A 6,273-nucleotide genomic window follows, 5' to 3' on the forward strand; every position below is an offset into this window, starting at 1 on the left:
ATCATCTCCCGCTTGGACTACTGCAACCTCCTCCTTACTGGCCTGCCCCAATCTCATCTCGCTCCCCTTCGATCTGTTCTTAACGCAGCCGCTAGGCTTATCTTCCTTTCTCGCCGCTCCGCGTCTGTCTTCCCCCTCTACCTATCCCTTCACTGGCTCCCCTTCCCCTTCAGAATCCTCTTCAAGCTTCTCACTCTTACTTACAAGGCCCTCACCAACTCCACTGCACCCTACATCTCCACCCTCCTCTCTATTCATGCTCCTTCCCGCCCTCTCCGATCAGCCAATGACCGTCGCCTCTCTTCTCCCCTGATCATCTCCTCCCATGCGCATATCCAAGACTTCGCCCGCGCTGCCCCCCTCCACTGGAACAAGCTCCCTCCCTCTATCAGAACCTGCCCTAATCTGTCCAGTTTCAAACGGGCTCTAAAAACCCACCTTTTTCTTAAAGCCTTCCAGTCTCCCACTTAACTCCCTACCTTTTCTTCTGCTTCTTACCCTTCATTCCCCTTCCCTTATCCTCCTTCTCTCCCTCCCTCGTGTCTCTCTCTGTCTGTCTACCCCACCCCTTAGATTGTACGCTCCTTTGAGCAGGGTCATCTCTCCTCCTGTCTTCAGCACTTTTAACTCAGCTCTCCAGCTACCTTGCCCTCCTCCTCCCCGTTCCCTCTTGCTCCCTCCTCTCCTCTCTGGGGGTTTCCCTGCCCTCCGTGCCCTCTTGGGCTCCGCCGTATGCGGGACCTTCCCCTCTCCCCTCCCCCGCCCCTCTAGCTGTGCTTTGAGATCTCGGAGTTACTGTGCATTTTGTTTACTGTATCGTGCTGTCTCACCTTTGTATTGTACTTTGTCCCTGTACGGCGCTACGGATACCTAGTGGCGCCCTATAAATAAAAATCAATAATAATAATAATAATAACAACCCCTCCGCTATTTTGCGTTGTGAGGGTGTATATACATTAAATGATGTAGGTTCTTCTCACCTCTGTACTTGGTTTTCAGTGACTCCACCCGAATCACTGATTTTTTTTTCTAGGGGGTGTTCTTGAAATACACCAGGGGGAGATTCGGGAAACCCCTGCCCAGCACTAACACGCTGTGGCACACTGTGTGCTGCAGAAGCCAATCCGGCACATTTATTGAACTGGAGACACTGAATGCAGCTTTTGTGATTTTATAGAAAAATAGACATTGGTATAATTGTAAATAAAAACGTGACAATACAATACAATACACTGTGGATGAAAGTAGAGCACTGACTCTTACTATGAGCAGCAGGTTAACACAATTACTCTCAATAAATCAATAATAGCAACAACAGTATAAGACAAAATCATTAATTTCCACAACCAATATATCATATGTTAACCTTACTGGCTCCTGTTACTGGAATTATCTCAAGGGGTAATTGCATATATAATTACTTATATTTTTACCATATACTGCCAAACACACACACTGACAGCACTCAAACACACCACACAGATGGAGCAGTGCACTTCATGTTGGGGCCCTTCTGTATGGAGGCCAGCATGGCATGGAAGCAGCATGTGTCCAGTTCTTTAAATCACTTGCAGTAAGGTACAGCAGTCACAGTATGCAAATCCTCCTGTAGTAACAACTGTAAACTCCTCAGCTTGTATCCTTTCATATTTGTATTCTGCGACTTGTAGTTCCACAACTTTATTTTAACACCAGAGGGATCACCTTGTGATATAAGCTCAAATGCTGATTAAACAAACATGTGCTGCACATTTACCTGCTCACCCATCTATCCCTGACTCTTCAGCCCTTGTGGCAAGATATAGTCCAAACCCCACTTGAATAATAGCAGATAGGTAAATTAACCAGTTACATATCTGCACCAGTGTGGTCCCAGCATATGAACTTTATTTCCTCCAAAATGGCTGACTTGCAAAATGTCCTTCTGTAAGGGCCACTAAGGGAAACAAAGTCACCCAAACTGCGCTACCCTTCCCCACACCCCAGGTGCTCACCGGATTTGGAGGGACCACTATGCAACACACCATCCCTTCTCTGACACAAACAGGAATCAGCCCTCAAGCCTGCTCATACGTCCCAGGTCACCCGGATCCACTTGATCTCAGCCGATCTGTAGGCCTCCGCCCACGGTCCTGTTAAGCCCGCCTTGTCTTGGGGCCCAAAACTTTAGGTGCCCTTTCGGACAGATGAGAGGGGCTTTATATGCCACTCTCAGTAACTTAAACGTTTAACTATCAAGGGACCTAGCGTCCTGCTAAACCAAGGCCTATTGTCTGCTATCAACTATAAGGGCATACTGCCCTACTAACCAGCAGGACCTAATGCCCTCCTAACCAACCGAGGCGTAAGGCCCCTCCCTCAACTTCCTAGCTAAGGGCCTTGTGCCCTTCTCTCTAACTCAAGGGCCTGGTGCCCTAACTATAACTTAGGGCCTGGTGCCCTAACTATCAGCTAAAGGACATTGTGCCCTAACTATCAACTAAAGGACATTGTGCACTAACTATCAATTAAAGGGCCTTGTGTCCTAACTATCAAAAACAGCGCCTGGTGCCTAGCTATCAACTACAGGGCCTTGTGTCCTAACAACTACAGAGCCTTGTGTCCTAACAACTACAGGGCCTTGTGCCCTTCTAACTACCTACCCAAAGGCTAATGCCCAAATGTCCTAACTGAGCCCTGCCTTGTGCCCACATCTGGCCACAGGCCTAATGCCCAAATTGCAGCAGGGCCTTGTGCCCTTTTGTGACAAAAAAGGGCGGGCGGGGGCACGGGAGAGAGATGGTGCCCAGAAGGGCCCTACCTGTCTCCCAAGTCTTTAGGGATCTTCTCCAGGGATTTCTATGCCTGTCGCCTCAACGCTCTGCCACTGTCTTCTGGTCTTGATCCCACTGGGTCTTCAGGGAGCAGAGTAGCTCCTAGCCCTGACAATGGCTCTCTACCTCCGGTTCCTCTTCCGTGTTGTCTTCTGTCTTCTGCTGTTGTCCGCGCTATCTTCCTCTGACTGGCGTCTTCTTCTTCTCTTCTTCGCACCGCCTCTTGCCCGACATCCTCTTCTGTCTCTCTCCGCAACGAACTGAAAATGGTGGCGTGCCTGCTGGCTTAAATAGCCAGTGGCGCACCGACATCATGCGACCAATCAGGGCTGGTCTCGGTGCCAAACGTTTTAACAACTGGAAGGTGAGTCCTGATTGGCTCACCACCCTGGCCAAGACGGGAGCAGTGCCACGTGCTCGGAGGAAGCCATCGGACCCTCAACCCGCAGGTAAGCCCTCCACACTTCTGTAGAGGTGCAATGCAGACCTCCTCCTACAGCATCAAACTATGACATCCTTGCAGGTCTGTTCCCCACTTCACTCTGTTCTAATATCTCTCAAGACTGTCTGTTTTCTCTGCTCAGACCATCAATCCAGTGCCATTCTGCTTAGGGTCACCTTATCTGGACTTGTCACACATCTCAGTCTTTCAGGATGCTCCTCCCTCTCACTCCTGCCCTGGATGCACCCATGTACAATGTATTTTTAGAAAAGATTATACATTGTACATGGGTGCATACTTACCTCACCCCCTTAACAACAGCGATTATTCTGTCGGCATGTTCAATGACGTCATCAGCTACAGCCGCTTTCTTGCTTCATCACCATTGGCTGCTGTCGGGGTGAAGAGGAGTCGTCATTGAGCAGGGTCAGGAACCAGCTCCTTCGGAATAGTCACGTCGGGGCGAGTCTTGTCGGGGTAGTCAGCATCGATATGCTGACTACCACTGCCTGCTTCACTCTGCACGTTAAAGGGGGAGCTGCATGCCCCTAACTGTGGCATTTCCAGTGTATTTGAAAGGGAAGGGATTGGAGGGCAGCCTTACACTGTCTAAAACAATAGCCATGCTAATTGCTTCATTGCTACAGACACTCCAGTGGAGTGGAGATGAATACATTGCAATGCCTCCTGCCAATTTGACCTTGTCTTCTGACAATAGGGCCCCACCTACAAAATGAGGTCCATTTTACGTTCGCAACCTGTCGATAGGAGTATCCCTGCACTTTATTTTAAAATATTCTCTTGAAAGTACAATATCTTAAAATTATACTTTTACCTGTACCATTAAATAAGTTGTACCTTTGTATCTTTAAGCAAGTATTTACATAAACTCAAATTACATATTTTATCATAGCATATTTACTAACATTTTCATAAGTTTCAGGTAAATTATGCACCAATTGTGGAGTATCTAAGCACCTAATTCAATCTTGTCAGACCTTAGTGTCCTAGAATCACCATTATGCCATGTTAACTAATCCATTCTTTAGAAGGTGAACCATTTATTTTCACAATTTTAACTTACAAGACTGAGATTAGGAATATATAGTGATATTCTACACACAACAATTGTACAGTTGACCAATATAAAAAACATGGACCTTCCCAGGGACAATAATATCCATGGACAAATCATTAAAATTTGTGACTGTCCTTGGAAATCGGTTGGCAAGTATGTCTTTATCTGTCAAGTAGTATTACTGGAAGTTGAGTCAAAACATCCTTATTCTGCTTTTCATCTTTTTTTTTTCCATCTCATGTATAGATCTTTATGTGTAGATTCCATCTCTAACTCATGAAGTGTTTTTTTAACCCAACAATTCAACATGTGAAGTATATAGCTGAAACTCAACCATTATATTACCCATGCTCAGATTCAGTACATGGGGCTAGGCTAGCAGATGGCTGATATTGGGCTCAATAGCATTTGTAAGTAAAGAAAATAAAATCAGCTCTTTATTGTACACTTAATAATGTCTAATGACTGTTTTTTTCTCAAAATGCAACATGTAGTTATAATCATAAATTCAACATAGTCATTTTTACCTTACTTTCAGTTCTTTGTTATGTATAGTTAAGTGATATTTTATGCTAGATGGCTGGAAAATATGTGTAACAGGCAAGACAACACAGTTCAAGGACAGAACTAGGAAATCAGATAAACCAAGAAGAGGATGAAGTTCAGAACTATATTAGCCGGCACAAGCAGACTGAAATGAGAATCAGAACTGGGCACTGCCAGCGCAGATGGAATTCACTGGCACAGATGCCTACATACAAAGGGCCTCATTTAGAGTCAGGAGTAAATCAGCTAGAAGGTACTGTTTTGGACACTGCCTAAAAACATGTTGCGCTGCAGGGAGAGGGGGGGGGGTGAATTTAAAATGCTGACAGATTTAGAATAGTGAGGGGATTGAATCCTAGCTCAGCTCTTAATCGCAGTGTAAATGTAAAGCTCTCCAGGATTTGTGTTCTGCATGGAAAAGCATATCTTTCCTGCATGGGAAGAAAATGACATTAGCACCCATCATGCATCGCAACATAATTTGTTCAGCTGAACTTGCTCATTACTCTAAATGAACCCAACATCTCTAAGTAAGATCCAAACTATATTTCTGCATTGAGAAAGTATCAGCTCTGTATGTAATGAAAATTAAGTTTGGCAGGAGTGCCCCACTCTTATGATGCTATTCACTATCTTAACTTGTTTAACCCACTATCTCTTCACTCACTCTCTCAATGACCCTCTTCAGTCTGGCATATTGAAACTGCCCTCACCAAAGTGACCAATGACGACTTACTTTTAACTAAGTCAAGGGCCACTTCTCCCTTCTCATACTCCTGGACATCTCTGCTGCTTTCAACACTGTCGATCAATCTCTTCTTAATGTCCTTTATTCCTTTGGCCTTAACCACATTGTCCTCTCTTGGTTCGTCTCCAACCTTTAAGGTCGCTCTTTCAGCTTCTGTATTTATCTTTATCGGTGTTCCACAGGGCACTGTTCTTGGCCCTCTACTCTTCTCTATATACACCTCCTCTCTCCGCAAACTCATATGGTCCTTTGGCCTCTACTATCACCTCTACGTAGGCAACATACAAATCTACCTTTCCTCCTCAGACCTTTCTCCCTTTCCTATCCCATGTGTCAAACTGACTCTCTGACATCTCAACCTGGCTGACCCAACGCTTCCTCCAACTCAACAAGTCTAAATGTGAGCTCATCATCTTTTCCTCTTTTTAATTTCACTACCTCCCCATCACCTCCCTCTCAGAGTCAACAATATCTCTCTCTCCTGCTCTCCATGCATGCTGCCTGCATGCCCTCTTCGAATCTGCCCTTAGCTTCACCCCTCACATCCAGTCCCTCTTTCAGTCCTGATGCCTCCTCCTCTGCAACATTGCTAAAATTAGCATCTTCCTCCTTCAGGAAGTAACCAAAACCCTGGTCCACACCTTTT

This window comes from Mixophyes fleayi, chromosome 6 (assembly GCF_038048845.1).
Source record: "Mixophyes fleayi isolate aMixFle1 chromosome 6, aMixFle1.hap1, whole genome shotgun sequence".
Taxonomy (NCBI): Eukaryota; Metazoa; Chordata; class Amphibia; order Anura; family Limnodynastidae; genus Mixophyes; species Mixophyes fleayi.